Source organism: Phyllostomus hastatus, unplaced genomic scaffold, assembly GCF_019186645.2.
Source record: "Phyllostomus hastatus isolate PE091 unplaced genomic scaffold, TTU_PhHast_1.1 phas_contig_308, whole genome shotgun sequence".
Taxonomy (NCBI): domain Eukaryota; kingdom Metazoa; phylum Chordata; class Mammalia; order Chiroptera; family Phyllostomidae; genus Phyllostomus; species Phyllostomus hastatus.
In genome coordinates this window covers 740,011-757,030 of record NW_025333848.1, presented here as the reverse complement: position 1 = coordinate 757,030, position 17,020 = coordinate 740,011, and the positions used below count along the sequence as shown (strand labels likewise).

At 36.8% G+C, this 17,020-nt stretch overlaps 1 protein-coding gene across 9 annotated transcripts in view; it reads right to left on the bottom strand.

Annotated features, from left to right (window-relative positions):
• Nucleotides 1-17,020, bottom strand: part of RIMKLB (ribosomal modification protein rimK like family member B) — a 118,508-nt gene that overhangs the window by 10,297 nt on the left and 91,191 nt on the right. The window lies entirely within an intron of this gene.

The window sequence follows — 17,020 nt, the reverse complement described above, 5'->3', positions numbered from 1 at the left end:
TAAAATAGTTCATTTATTTGTTTATACTTTTGAAACACAAAAATACAGCAGTGGGCAAAAATAACTTTACAGTTGCTAGTATACAAAATGTTTATTGTGTATTTATTAATTATGGTGCTATTTTCCAAATAAAACCCTCTAAATCTACTTTTGCCCACCCTTGTGTATAACATATTCACTTCCCACCAACATTATAGGTACTTCATGTTAATGGTATGTATTTTCCCCACTGTTAATCTTAGCATAGAATAATATATAATTTTTAGAATAAAGTGTTTATATTATTCTATGTCACTTTCTCTCATTACTTAAAATTATACCATATCTTTCTATGTCAGTGCATATATAGCTCTATTTCCTTTTTTAGGGGGCTGAATGGAATTATATTTTATAAATATGCCATATGATCCATCCAACAGCTAGTAAGTAATTACTATGCATCAGATGCTTTTCTAAAAATTGGGAATAGAGCTCCGGCTGGTGTGGCTAAGTAGACTGAGCGATGGCCTGAGAACCTGCAAATCAAAATGTCTCTGGTTTGATTCCCGGTCATAGCACATGCCTGGGTTGCGGGCCAGGTCCCTAGTTGGGAGCGAGCAAGAAGCAACTGATCAATGTATCTCTCACACATAGATGAGAATTTCTCTCTTTATCCCTCCCCTCCCTATCTCTAAAAATAAGTAAAATCTTTTAAAAATTCGGAATAGACTGGTAAATAAGGCAGACAAGGTACTTACTGTCCTGTGGAGGAGAAACTATTCTATAACATGACAGCTGTCTGTCAGAAACCTGTGCTAGATCCAACCAAGAACAGAGACTGTTCCCATAACCACCCTCCCCCACAGATTATCCAACCTTTCCCCTGTGCCCCAGGCATGCTGGTTCCTGCAACAGACCCTTGCCCTCCCCAGGTCAAGTATATAAGGCATTTCCCCTTATCTGAGGCAGGTCACACCCCAGTACCCCTATCCATCCTGCCCTGTCCTATATAACCCTACAGTGCCTGCTATGACATGCTTCATATAGGTAAGTTCCCTTAATAAACTCAGTGTAATACTATAGTTGTCAGTCTCTCTCTTCAGTTGCTAGGTCCTGAGAATTTTTATGTTAACAGGTAGTTGCACTCAAGAAGCATTCATTCTAGTGGGAGAAACTCAAGTATTCATTTTTATGGTATTAGCTTTTAAACATGGTAGAAATTCTAATACAGGAGAAATTGGTGAAAGGTAACATCTGAGTTAGAGCATAAGCCTTGAGATATGTGTTTGTTTAAAGCAAAGAGAAATGACACTTCAAAAGTATGGGCACAGCAGCAGTCATAGGGCAAAAAGAGCAGTAAGAGCAATGGCTGCCTCAAATTGTAACTTATATTTTGTATAATGTATAAAAAGATAAGGTTGGTCAGGTTAAGGTGAAGGTGCCAAATGTGTGAAGCCACAAACCTTTAAGATATAATTGACATACAATGTATTGGTTTTAGGTGTACAACATAATGATTCAATATTTGTATACACTGTGAAATTATCACCACAATACATTTAGTTGACATCTGGCACCTCACATAGTTAACAACTTTTTTCTTTTGATGAGAACTTTTAAGATTTATTCTCTTGGCAACTTTTAAATATACAATACACTACTACTGTTAACTACAGTAACCATGCTATACATTTCATCCACAGGACCTATTTATCTTCTAACTGGAAGTCTGTATCTCAAAAGTTCGCCCATTGCCCCCACACCATCCCATCCCATCCCATCCCCCCATCACCTGCCTCTGGCCACCATCAAACTGTTCTCTGTATCACGGACTTTGGTTCTGCATATTAGTGAGATCACACAATATTTGTCTTTCTCTATATGACTCTTGAAGTCTATCCATGGTGTCACAAACGGCAGGATTTCCTTCTTTTCTATGGCTAGATAATATTCCATTATATATACACACCACATGTTCTTTATCTACCCACCCATTTAAACTTAGTTTATTTCCATGTCTTAGCTATTGTAAATAATGCTGCAATGGGGGTGCAGACATATCTTCAAAGTAGTGATTTAATTTCCTTCAGGTAAATACTCAGAAGTATGACAGTCTGGTCTGACCTTGCACAGAGGCACCCAGCCAGCAAGACAGGATATCGGAACAAACAGACCAGGGTGGGACAGCACCCAAGTAATCAGTCAGGGATAGGATAGTTCCAGAAACTCGAGAGGTGTGGGATAGAAACACCCAAGAAGAGAAGGAAGAAAGTAGAAGAGTTCAAAGTAACCAATTACAAGACTACTTTCCCACAGTGCAAGGGTGGTTGGGGGCGGGGGGGGGGGGGGGAGTAGGGTGTTTCTTTAAAAGCCCTGCACAGAACAACCCTGATGGGAACTGGTCTGAGCTGAGAACTGGCCTCAGCTCGACTGCTTTCCCTCCCTTGCTCCGGAGGGACCCCTTGCTTTGCTATTAACTCTGTCTTCTCATGGTTCCTCCATGGCTCTGATCTCACAAAGTGGAGTTGCTCCACAAATTCTGAGCTGAAGACTTTACATAACTGTTCTGATTAAGATAACTGAGGGTGTGTGCTGAATACTGTCTGTTGATATTTTATACCGTCCTATGGGAAGTGTTCCTAGCCCCTGCCATACAGGGGCCCCCTTGCCAGCAGAATTCCATGCTGACAATCCATCAACCAGAGATAATTATATAACATTTTAAAGGTGAAAGAGAAGTAGAAGTCATTTTTCTCCAGAGGCAGCTATAGGTAGATACAAGGTCATGAGCAGATGTGAGGTTCTACTAGTGGCTTCAGGCTTCTCACAATCATTCACTGTGCTGCCGCCACTACAGGCATCTTAAGATCAGCAGCAGCAGACTTCTGCAATCCTACACTTACTCTCATTTCTTAGGCTTCAGCACTGAACTGCCTCAATAGTCACTCAAAAAAAAAATCTAAAGAATATTTTTTTAATAGGAAAAAATCCAAGTGAACAGACTGGAAGAGTGAAAAGTCTGATACTAAGACATAAAGAATGGGAAAGTTGAAAAGGGAAGCCAGTTTAGGACAGAAGATGATGACTTTGGATCAAAATATAAAAGACTTTGGTGGTAACTCGAGGACATCAAAGTAGAACTATTACATATATGTGTATATAATTCATATTGGTAGTTTTGAGTGTGTTTATTTAGTTGTGGGAATCAGCCCAAGATGTAATAGCTAAAGATATCAGGATATATATAGGCTGAAAAACTAAAGGAATTAACAGAGAAATCTAGAACCAAGATTTTGTGAATCTCATTAACGAAACAAAAACCTGAGGAAAAAAGTAGTCAAAAAACTAGGGAATTCTAGTGCTGAGTACTATTGGGAAAGGTAAGAGAAGTCAGGGGAGAATGATCAATCTCATTAAATAAAACAGAGGTAACAAAAAGGTTGTTTTAAGAAAGGCTTGAGTGATCAGGAAAAGAGATACTATCAACTGTCAAGAAAAAATTTCAACCATTACATTATTTTCTCATTTTCCTAAATTGGAGACAGCTCTTGCTTTTTAAAAGAAGTGGGATAAAAGAAAGCAATGGAACTATTCCAGACTTGGGCCATACCACCAGTGAGGACCACTTATCTGCTGCACCAGGAAACAGGAACATGGGAGTACTTTATACAAAGTGCATTCAGATCTGCACTCTGTACTATTGAGGTACTACTGAGGATGGAAAGAAATCCAATGCTACCAGCAACAGAAACACATGCTTTGTTATTCTAGGCCAACAGAAGATGATCCAAGGCTGGAAAGAAGAGCGGGTACAGAAGAATGTGAGCCAAAACAAGCAAAGTGACAACTCTTTTGACTGTACTGATCTCTTGAGCACTCTTAGCAAATGCCACTGTTTATGAATCCATTCTTATAAGCATCTACCTTTCCCATCTACTTAGATTTCTAACAAGACATATTTTGTATTTCCTATCAAAATATCCTTCTTTAATATACACAGTAACCCTGTTCCCCTCCGATTTGTTTCCAAGTCTTATCTAGCTATTAATCCTAAGCAGAGATAGAATTTTTTTCTTAAAAGTTAAGTTCTTTTGGGAATGATGAAGTACAGGAGACCATTCTGCATGTCGTGGGCCCAGCTCCCACAGGCCCCATGCTCACAGATAGGTTCTCCCATGGGGAATCAGGCCTGTAATGTACCTAGGCTGCTTTGAGACTTGCTTTTGCTAAAACTCCTTCACCCTGAATTGAGGCAGCAAACATTTACTGTATATCTTTAAAGTAACTCCCTAAAGTCTGTGCTAAACCTCCCCAGTATGGAGTGTAACTGGTTCAACCACTTTTCCCTTTGCATTTGCAAATACTCTTCTCCTCTGATGTGATTAATAGCATTATCTCCTTTGTTTTCTGTAAAAGGCAACCACCTAAAGCAAACCTGTGCATAGCAAATGAGGACCAGCATGTAATGGGCCCAGAAAAGAAATAAAGGCCTATCACGGCAAGGGCTGAGACTTTTTCTCCTCTTGAGAGAAAAGCCATGCTGTCCCTTTTCCTCCACAGGACTCGGTAGTCTGAATGAATTTCTCGTATCTCTTCCACAATGTGGCGGACTCCAGGAGCCGGGGTCTGCATCAATGAAGAACCAAAAAAATTATTTTCCCAGACCCTCATCAGTGGAACAGAAAGAAACAAAAGGAAGACTACTATCTATAACTGTGTGCCTCATTATCATTGAGGATTGCCTTACTGCAGCTGATAGTCATGTGTTCTAAAAAAAGAGAACGAATGAGTGAATAGTTTTTTTTAGTTCAGATAAACTGAATATAATTTCTTTAAAAAATAGAAGAGGAGAAAGTGGGGGAAATAGAAAGCATGCAAACAAGTAAAGCAATCATAACTCCATTTTAAGGCATTTTTCTGTGTCTTCAAACAATATAATAATTATATTATAATTATAATAATTATATAAATCTGAGGTCAAGATATCAACTCTACCACAATAATTAGCAAAAGGAGGTTAAGATACATAAAATTCAGAGAATGCTAATGCCACTAGCTATAATTCACCTCCTTAGATTTCACAAATGCTGACTGACATTCAAGCTCTACGTGTTTGAGTACATTCTTTATAGCATTTCTAAGATGGTAAAAAAAGAAACTGGCTCAAGAGAAATACTTCATGAAATTGATAAACAAAAAGACAAAATACTCTCAAGGGACTCATCCATTCAAAAATATTTGCTGAGCACCTACCTTAAGATACTCTGAAACTCAGGACAAAATCCTAGCCCCACTTGAGGGGTTTTGAGGAAGAGGATGGAAGGTGGGATATGCATGTAAAGTGCTTAATAACAAATGATTGATACATGTTAAGACCTTAATAATTATTAGCGGCTTTCCATTACTCTAAGTTGACGATGGTGAATGGGATAGATTGCTGGCAAATGATAACTGTTAGTTTCTAGCAATACGACTTGAGAGAGCCCTTCTGTCCTCAACCTCCAATCAAACACATCTGGTTTATTTAATTTGATGCCTAAGAGCTCACTTCTATTTTGCTAATGTAGCATAAAAACTTGTTTTTATTAAGTTTTTTCCTTATTATTATCCTGATGTGATTTGAAAATTAAAAGTTGAAATACTATATAGCCAACCTATTATGCTTTCTTTATCCCTAAATTAGCAATTTTTACTGAAATGGTAAAGAAAGGCTATATAGAAGGTAAATAGGGAAATCTCTAATTATATAGTCACTGTTAGTGAACCCAACCATAAACATTTATTGTAGTCTTCTGGCCACAGACTATTGTAGAAGAGGGAAGAAAGGGAGCAAAGCATCTTGGTAATATAGGCAAAGCTTCTTTTAAATGTTGAGCCCCTCTGTCCACTTTGAAAAGGGATAAATTTTTTTTTAACAGTGGCTCCAGGGTAAAGACAAATATTTGTATCAATCTGTTCTACTGAACTTTTAGCAATCACAACTGCATGATATCAAAACTTTCTGAATACAGCTCTAAGTAAATATGAATAAAAATATATAAATGTAAGCACAGTTATATAACCATATAATTTTTAAATAAATGTATTATAAATATTAATGAACATAAACTAAAAGCTATGAAGTTATAAATAACAAAGGAGGAGGATTACATTAAACTCCTTAAATACTAAACATTATGAAGAAAACTACTGGGAAAGGAGGAGATTCAGATTTTTCCCTCAAATATTTCATTTAGACCCCAAATAGCAAGGGATAATGATGAGGAGGTAGCAAGGGCCAAAACAGAATATGAGCACATCTTCACAAGATACTTGCTGGCATGGGAATCACAATGATCCCACATTTGATTCAAATCCTAGCTCTGCCACTTATCCATTGTATAACCTCCGGCAAATTACTTAACCTCTCTGTGCCTCAGGTTCCTCATCTGTAAAATGAGTATAGTAACAGTAGTTTCTTTATGGAGTTGAGGTAAGGATTAACTAAGTTTACATTAGTGAAGAAGAGCCTGGCAGATAATAAGTACATAATAACTCTTAATCATCAACACCATCCATTATCCCCTTTTGTAAATGGGAAATAGAGAAACGAGAAAGTACCATGAGATTAAGAATCTGACCATCTTGTTCACTGCTATATCCTCAGCACCATCTGGCACATAGTAGGTGCTCAATTACGAAATGTGAACTTGTCTCAGTTTTTAGAAGCAGAGCAGGTGTCTAAACCCTGGCCTCAGTCTGAAGCTCTATGGCCTAAAACAAGATTGTCCCTATAAATGCTGCAGAAAAACTACCCAACTCAAACTTAAAACTCCAATGGAAAATCAAATCACATTAATATCTAAAAACCCAAAGTAAAAGAAAAAAATTTAAAAGAGCAGAAATTAACAGAATAGAAAGCAAGCATCAATAGAAAATACCAGACAAGCCAAAAGTTGGTTCCTAGAAAACATAAATTTGTTAGATCTCTGATAAAACTGATTTAGAAAAAAAAAACAAATAAACTTAGATAAAATGTACAAAAGTTCCTAGAAAAATACAATTTATGAAAAGGGCCACAAGAAAAACAGAATATGGCCCTAGCTGGGTGACTTGGTTGGACCATTATCCCATACACCAAAAGGTTGTGGGACTGATGCTGGTTAGGGTGCAAATAGAGACAGCCCATTGATGTTTCTCTCTAATCTCTCCCTCCTTCCCTCACCCATCCTCTCTCTCTAACATTAATAATAAAAAAAAAAAAAAAATCCTTGGGTGAGGATTAAAAAAAATGCATAATCTGAATAATCCAGTAATCACTAAAGAAAATTAACCATTAACTGAAATCTTTCCACAAAGAAATGTCTAGGCAAAAATGGCTTTTAAAAGTAAATTCCACCATTCATTTAAGGAAGAAATAAAACCAACGTACACCTTTTTCCAGAAAACAGAGAGGAACAACAATAAAAGTCATTCCCTAGCCTGTTATAAAACCGGACAACATAACTTAGCAGGAACTGACAATGACATTTCAAGAAAGGAAAGATACAAGCCAATTTCACTCAAACATAAACAACAAAATCTTCAAGAAAATATTAAATTAAACCCAGCTGTATAACAACAGTATTAAGCAAGTTTAATTTATTCCAAAAATTTTAAGTTGCTTTAACTTATGAATACCAATCTTGGATTTGCAATACAGTAAAAAGGAATATGACCATTCAATAGATGTATAGATGCTATTTGATACAATTCAAGTATTTGGGATTATAAAAAACCCTTTAGGATACCTGGAGAAGAAAGAAATTTCCTTAATATGATAAAGGATATCTTAAAAATCCTCCCAGTCATATGCTTAATGGTCTAATGTTAAAAGCTTTCCTCTGGGCCCAGAAATGAGACTAGGATGCCCACTGTCACTATCTCATCCAACATTGTCCCAGAGGTCCTATTTGGTGCAATCAGTCAAGAAATGAAAGTGAGATGTAAAGACTGGAAAGGAAATCTAAAACTCTGATTACTTATAATGACACTTTTTTTGAAAGCACGCAATCCTAAAAAACCTATCACAAATTATTGAAATAAGTGAGCTACTCTCAATACACTGTATAAAACAGAACCAGCAACAATGAGTTAGAAATAAAAGAATTTTAATTGTGTCATTTACAACAGCAGAAAAAATGTAAAATTCACAGGAATAAGATGCATTTAGGCCCTGGCTGGCGTAGCTCAGTGGATTGAGCCAAAGTGTCCCAGGTTCGATTCCCAGCCAGGGTACATTCCTGGGTTGCAGGCCAGAACAACCGCACATTGATGTTTCTCTCTCTCTCTCCCCCCGCCTTCCCTCTCTAAAAATAAATAAATAAATAAATAAATAATCAAGATAAAAAAAAGATGCATTTAGTAAGATGTACAAGACTTCTGGGGGTAAAATTATAAAAAACATTACAGTTATTAAAGACAAGGAAGGAGGAATGGGGTAGAGAGAGAAAGACAGAGACAAAGGCTGACCATGCACACATTCACATATTGAAAGGTTCAACAGTATGTGTCATTTCTTCTCAAAATGACCTATAAATTCAACACAATTCTAATCAAAATTTCACATGGTATTTTTGTGGATCATGACAAGCTGACTCTAAAATGTATAAACGCAACAGAACATGACTAGCTAGATATTTTTTAATGATGTGAGAGAACACTTACTCTGCTGGATGTCATAAACTACAGTAATTAAGTCAGCGTGGTACTGGTGAAAAGTGGCACAATTAGAACAAGGAACTGAATAAACCCATCTACTGTGTATACAGATAACCTGACTTACTGCAAAGGCAACACAGAAGAGCAATGGAGAAAGGTCAGTCTCCTTAGTAAAAGGTGCTGGGACAACCAAATATTCAAATGGAAAGAAAATGAAATTTCACCATTACCTATGATCATACACAAAAATGAATTTCAGGTAGATTATAAATATGCACATGAGTGCCAAAACAATATACTCTCTAAAAGCTGACAAAAGGGGTAGCTTTATGACCTCAGAGTAGGTAAAGATTTTTTAATACAAGGCACAAAAAGAATCAACTGTAAGCAGTAAGATGTTAAATTACATTAAAAATGAATTTTTCTATTTATCAAGACACCATTAAAGAATGTTAAAAGGTGGCCCTCGCTGGTGTGGCTCAGTGGATTGAGTGCCAGCCTGCAAACCAAAGCCTTGCTGATTCAATTCCCCATCAGGGTACATGCCTGGGTTGCAGGCCAGGCCCCCAGTGAGGGGTGTGCAAGAGGCAACCACACACTGATGTTTCTCTCCCTTTCTGCCTCCCTTCCCTTTGGTCCAGAAAAATAAATAAAATCTTGAAAAATAAAAAAGAATGTTAAAAGGCAAAAGCTATGGAAGCAACCCAAGCGCCCATCATTAGACAAGAGGATAAAAAAGCTTTGCTACACATTTACAATGGAACATTACAAAACCGTAACGAATAAAATCTCACTATTTGTAACAGAAGGTATTATGCTATGTTAAATAAGTCAGTCAGAGAAAGACAAATGCCATTTGCTTTCACTTATATGTAGAATCTAAAGAATATAAATGAACAAACAAAACAGAAACAGACTCATAGAGAACACCGACTGATGGTTGCCGGAGAGACAGGGTTTGGGGCCAGTTGAAAAAGGTGAAGGGACTGAGAAGTACAGATTGGTAGTTATGAAACAGTTATGAGAATGTAAAGTACAACAGAAAATATAGTCAATAATACTATAATAACTATGCATGGTGCCAGCTGAGTACTAGATATAGCAGGGAAACACTTTATAAAGTATATGAATGTCTAACTATTCTGTACACTTGAAACTAATACAAAATAATACTAAATGTAAACTGTAATCAAAGAGATTTTTACAGTTAATTACAAAAAAGAAAGTTAAAAGGCAAGTCACAAATGAAACATTTACAAAAGTACAATAAAATAATCAGTTCAATAGCAAAATGGTCAAGAGACTTGAATAGGCGTTTTACAAGTGATGATACATAAACAAATATATGCAGATACTCAACTTCATTAGTGAGTGGGGATATGAAAACAGGTACACTTCATACCCTCTAGAATAGCTAAAAATAAACTGACCATTATTGATGAGTATGTGGTCTTAAAAAAAACACTAGTAAGAGAAAGAAATTTACCCTGGTAAAGGGTATTTCTCAACATAAAAAAAAGAACAAACATTAAGCATCAGGTTTATTTACTGGAACAAAACTGCAGCTCTCTCTTTAAGATCACGTATTAGGCAGGCATGTTCACTATCATCGGTTTTATTCAACATTACACTGGAGGTGCTATTTAGTGTAATAAAATAAGAAAAATAAATTAAAAACATAGAAACTAGAAAACTCTCACTTTCATACGTGATTATCTGCATCACATACCCTACAGAATACAGTGGGAGAAAAAAGCAAGAGACAGCAGAGTATTTATAGTATACTGATATAGTATATAGTAAGTATACTACATATAGTATAGTAAAGTATAGTACAGTACAGTATACAGAAAAAGAGGAGAAATATAAATATAACCCAAGCTCTGAAGACAGACCACCTGATTTTAAATCTCAGCTCCAGCACTCACTGGCTTTACAATCTTGAACAAACCATTTAACCAAACTTGGATTTCATTTTCTCATTTGTAAAATAAAGACAATAACAGTAACTATCTCATTGGATTATTACCAGAAATAAATGAGTTATTTGTTTAAAAAAAAAAAGCTTTGAATACTGCTATTGTGTTTGTAACAGAAATATAATTTTAAAACTTGAATTCTAAGAAGTGAAACAAATTTTCCTGGGCTTTTCCTAGCTCAACTTAGAATCTATACTCATCATTCTAAGTTCTTTCATGGCTTGTCACTTGTGTACCTCTCGGAGAACAGTCTTAGAGAATCAAGTCATTCAATTTCACAACCGTCAAAAAGTACTACGCATAAACAGTAGAAGAATATCATGTTTTTCTGCCACTAATAAGTAACTATCATTTACTGAATATTTACTATGTGTCAGATACCATACCACAGCAATTACATATATCTCAAGTAATCCTTAACACATTATAAAGTAGGCTTTTTCATTTTTATTCCAAGAACTCCCAGCCATCATGGAAGCATAGGTAGACATGTTTTCCTTTCTCACACTACCAAAAGAAGGACAACAACAAATTAAAAAACAAACAAAAACCAGAACTGCCAGAAAATCAAACTCTGTGGAAGTCTGACAACCAAGGAATTAAAGGAGATACATTCATTCAGACTGGCAGGAGGGACGAAGATGGGCAGCTTTGGTGGAGAGGCAAGACAAGACAGCAGATGGTGGACTGGGGGTCCCACATTCACATGCAGATAAGCCAGAAAAACAAATGGGGAGAGGCAGACCACACAACCCAGGGTTCCAGCCCAGGAAATTAAAGCCTCAAAACCTCTGGCTGTAAACACCTGTGGGGGGTGAGGTAGTGGGAGAAACTACGAGCCTCACAGAAGGGTTCATTAGAGAGAACCACAGGGTCCTAGAAGGCACACAAACCCACCCACTTGGGAATTAGCACCAGAAGGGCCCAATTTGCTTGTAGGTAGTGGAGGAAGTGACTGAAAGCCAGCCAGAAGCCCAGCAAACAGCATTCTGTTCTCTCTGACCCCTCCCGCCACATGCAGCACCACAACACAGCTGTGGATTGCCCTGCCCTGGCAAATACCTAAGGCTCTGACCCTTACAACATAATAGGTGCACCAAGACAAAGAATTTTGGCCCAAATGAAAGAACAGATCAAAACTTCTGAAGAACTAAGCAATGAGGACATAGCCAACCTATCATGTGCAGAGTTCAAAACACTGGTAATCAAGATACTCACGGAAATGATTGATTATGGACATAAAACAGAGGAAGAAGTGAAGGCTATGCAAAGTGAAACAAAGAAAAATATACAGGGAACCGAGAAGGGAAGGAAACTGGATCGCAAATCAACAATTTGCAACAGAAGGAATAAATAAATATCCAACTGGAACAGAATAAAGAAATAAGAATTCAAAAAATGAAGAAAGGCTTAGTAACCTCTGGGACAACTTTAAATGTTCCAACATCTGAATCATAGGGGTGCCAGAGGAAGAGGAGAGCAAGAAATTGAAAACTGTTTGAAAAGATAATGAATAAGAACTTTCCCAATCTGGCAAAGGAAACAGACTTCCAGGAAGTCCAGGAAGCTCAGAGTCCCACAGAGCTTCCAAGGAACACCAAGGCACATCATAATTACATTTTGCAAGATTAAAGATAAGGAGAGAATCTTAAAAGCAGCAAGAGAAAAAGAAGACAGTTATCTACAAAGTAGTTCCCATAAGACCATCAGTTGATTCCTCAAAAGAAACTTATAGGCAAGAAGGAGCTAGAAAGAAGTATTCAAAGTCATGAAAGGCAAGGACCTACATCCAAGATTACTCTATCCAGCAAAGCTATTATTTAGAATGGAAGGGCAGATAAAGTGCTTCCCAGATAAGGTCAAGTTAAAAGAGTTCATCATCATCAAGCCCTTATTATATAAAATGTTAAAGGGAATTTATCTAAGAAAAAGAAGATAAAAAATATGAATAGTAAAATGAAAACAAACTCACAACTATCAACAACCAAACCTAAAAACAAAACAAAACAACTAGAACAGGAACAGAATCAGAAAAGGAGATCATGTGGAGGGTTATCAGCAGGAAAGTGGAGCAAGGAGAAAGGGGGAAAAGGTACAGGGAATAAGAAGCATAAATGGTAGGTACAAAATAGGCAGGGAGAAGTTAAGAATGGTATAGGAAATGGAGAAGCCAAAGAACTTATATGTATGACCCATGGACATGAACTAAGGAGGGCTAAGGGGAATGCTGGTGGGAGGAGGGGTTGCAGGGCTGGGGCGGGGGGGGGGGCAGAGGATAAAGGGGAGAAAAAATTGGGACAACTGTAATAGCATAATCAATAAAATGAAAATTTAAAAAAAAAATGCATTCCCTCTTGTCACAGAACTTACCAAAAGATTTAATTTAGTCATAATTAAATAAAACAAGACAACCAGTCTGACCAACTGCAAAAGGTCTGGTTTAATAAAGAGATCAAACAAACAAATAAATAAACAAAAAAGAGATTAGCCAGGACAGCTAGAGCAAACTAGTTCTAAATCCCAAATTCTTTTCATTATGTCACATGACTTCCCTCCAGATCCTTAGCTTTGCTAATTTCCTAAGCAGTATAATAGCTGGAAGACTCCTTTTAGCAGGAATATACTCTTGATGGTTAGGTTGGACCTATGGTACCAAATACCTGAAAACCCCAGAATTCCATTACTTGCCTTGAAAAAAGATTTTGGAGGTTTGAGCTCCTTATTCGTTTGCTTTAAGTTCCCCAGTGCCTTCAGGAGGTCATTCTCATCTCCTACTTCCAAATCCCTCATCGTCTTTTCAAGTTTTCTATGGCAACACATACCAGATTCCCCCAAGCTCTAGCCTCAACAAGACCATGGTTCCAAGTGAATAAAGGTAATTACTTAATTACCAGTTTCACCGCCGTGTACCATGGGTTATTAGACATCTCCGTTCTGAAATAAGACAAAGAGTCCTAATTGATTTCTGCCCTCTCTTTGCAAAAAAAAAAAAACGTATCTCTGTATTAGTTCAGGGTATATGATATGTGAGCAACTAAAATATCTCTAGCTAATTTGAACAAGAAAAAAAATTTATGTATACATAGAGGATTGTGCACAGACCTAAATAAAAAAAGAATGCTGATAAAACCAGGCTCAAGAAAACACACACACACACAAAGAGAGCAATTCCGGAAGTTCAGGAAGCTAAAAACAACCTGCAGTCTCATTAAGTCATCACACCAAAATCATTAAATTCCAAACTTTCTCCTTCTATTCTTAAATCAAACTACTCAAATTGAAGAGAAACTTCCAGCCTTGCCCTAGCTTGACCATGATGGGGCTGCACACCATGCTCAAGTGACCCACACCATACTTTCACCAGTGTTCAGCCTAGTTGTTTTGCTTTGTACATTTTCCTTTGTAAATTTTTTATTTTAATAACAACTGTTTAATTTACTTATTTCTTTTTTAAAAGACTTTATTTATTTTTTAGAGACAGAGGAATGGAGGGAGAAAGAGAGGGAAACATCAATCAGTTGCCTCTCATAGCACCCAGACCAGGGACTGAACCTGCAACCAAGGCGTGTACCCTGACCAAGAATCAACCCGCATCCTTTCACTCTGCAGAATAACACCCAACCAACGGAGCCACACCAGTCAGTCAGGGCTAATTTACTTATTTCTTAGATGGGAAGCCTGGGAGATTATCTGGATAATGGCCTACAACTATATACTATAACTTTGTACATATGGATTGATTGGGGCCCAATACAATCTAAAACACAGACATTCAAAGACATTTCTTAAGTATTCCCTCTATGAAAAAGGGGCTGGAGGGAGACTCCACAAATGTAGAAGCATTTCAAGTACACACCAATACACATGACCGCGCGACATAGAAGAGGGAATTTCTCAAATGGAAATCCATGTAATGTTAGCAAAAAAAACTAGGGGGGTAAGGAATAAATACTTAAAGAAGAATGTACCACAGGCCAAGAAATGAACAAGCTACATTATCTACAGCACACTTAGTCCTTACAATTTAATAACATTTTGTGGGACAATTTTGGTTATCTTTGATAACAGCATTCAGGGGGCAGAGAGACCAGGGACACTTGTAACACTTCACCACTATCTCATCACACACCATAACCCAGGTAATTATTTTGACATGCAACTTTTAAATAAGGACCTGCTTATTTACAGGGTGGGGCAAAAGTATGGTAGATTTACAGTTGTGAGTACGAGAAAATAGTGTTTATTTTTGTATTATAATTAATTACTGTATTATGTTCTATATGAACTGTAAACCTACTTTTCCCCCACCCTGCATCTGCAAGAATGTCATGTTGTCAAGTTTACCTCACTTCAACTGTCTAGAATTTACCATAGTAACTTTTATTCATAAAGCTATGTTCTAATTTATACTACTCAACATCAGGTATAAAACTGTAGCCATTTCCAAAAGCAATTTGACCTTTAATGTGAATAACTTTAAAGCATTAGAGGCACAACTAATCCAATTTCTTCACTTTCCTGAACTACTTTGGAAAGGGATAGGCAATCATTCTGATAAGACAGGTATAATCACTTGGTGCTGGCAGAGAAGCTAAAATTTCATTCAAGTATCTCACTGAAGAATAATGAAAATGTAGATGGATCTAGCATTCAGACTAAATATAATCAAAGCTACCTACTACTTTAATGGGGGGAGGGAGATAAATTCCTAGGAGAAAAGATATTTCTCCCTGATAACTGAAGATACTAAATGTTCTTCCTTTAACATTGAACAGCTTGTTTTCTAACTTAAGGAAATACCCAACTATGTATCCCACGATCCAACTAGGTTGGGAGTGACAGTCCCAAATTCCCAAAAGATTAAGCAGAAAGCTGCTCAACCTGGCCATTCCTTGTCTAATTAACCCTAACCCTGAATTGTCTAAAATGAGAAAGCAATCACACTGGAGAGACTATGTGAAAAGGGTACTACGTTAGTACTACCTTTCTGGAATACTTTAGCAATGAACAGTAATTCTTCCTCTAGGAATTTATGGTAAAGGAATCCTACTTAAGGGCACTGTATATACCGTTCCTCTCACTCCATCTTTGGAATAACAGCTACTCATCCTTCAGGTTTTAGTGTTACTTCCTTGATGAGGCCTTCTCTGACCTCCCCATCTAATGCGATTTATTGGTGTACTCTCTCATATCACACTGTACTCTCCTTTTATAACACTTGTGTGTAAATATTTCTTTAACTTTTACATAATGTCCAGGTCTTCCATTTGGCTTAAAAAAGACAAGAACCAATGGACTATTATATTTTGCTAAACTCTACATCTCTCAGTGCCTAGTATAGTAATCTTGGCACACAGATGACATTCACTTAACATGTGAAAAACATTTACAGAGTATGCATGTTATAAATCTATATGTATATGTGTGATCAATATATGAATGGCAAAAAAATATCAGATGATACTTGATTTAATCTTTACATTTGGTATTTTTGTGTCATTTATATAATTAAAAATATATAAAGCTATTAGTATTTTATAAAAGAAAAACAGACATAAACTTAGGGTGCCTAGTGCTATGCTTTATATCTAGTAGGTCTCTCAAATTATTAAATAAGAGCAAACATCCAGGGGAATATTTAAGAAAAAATGTCCAGAATAAATTAAAATGTTTTAATTATATGAAATAACTGTTATTCGGGGATAGGTTTATTTACTGATGTGATAAAGAAAAAGTGCCAAAGAGCCAGAATTAGCCAAGTGAATTAAGTCCAGAAGACCTAATAGCTTAACTGGTTAAATCCACCAAATATTTAAAGAGCTAATACCTGAATGGTTGCTGATTCGATTCTTGGCCAAGGCACATGCCTGGGTTTCAGGTTCAGTCCCCACCTGGGGTATGTACCAGAGGAAATCACTAGATGTTTCTCTCACTCTCTCCCTCCCTCCCATCCTTTCTCTCTAAAACAAATAAATAGCCCTGGCTGGTGTGGCTCAGTGGATTGAGAACTGGCCTATCAACTAAAAGGTCACTAGTTCAATTCCCCACCAAGGCACAGGCCTGGGTTGTGGGTCATGTTGTACGAGAAGCAACCAATTGATGTTTTTCTCCTCTCTTTCTCCCTCCCTTCCCCTCTTTCTAAAAATAAATAAATAAATAAATAAAATCTTAAAAAAAAAAAAAGAATCACATGAATTTTGATTCATTTACTAAAAGGAACCCCCTTAAATAACAAAGTATTTTAAAACTCTAAGATCGTAATAACAGAAGACAACTAGTAGATTATCTTTAATTCCCCTCCCAATTATTTCCTAAATAATAAGGAGTTTAATAAATACCAATGCTCTCATTTCTTTCAGAAAATATACTACATTTTAAGGTTA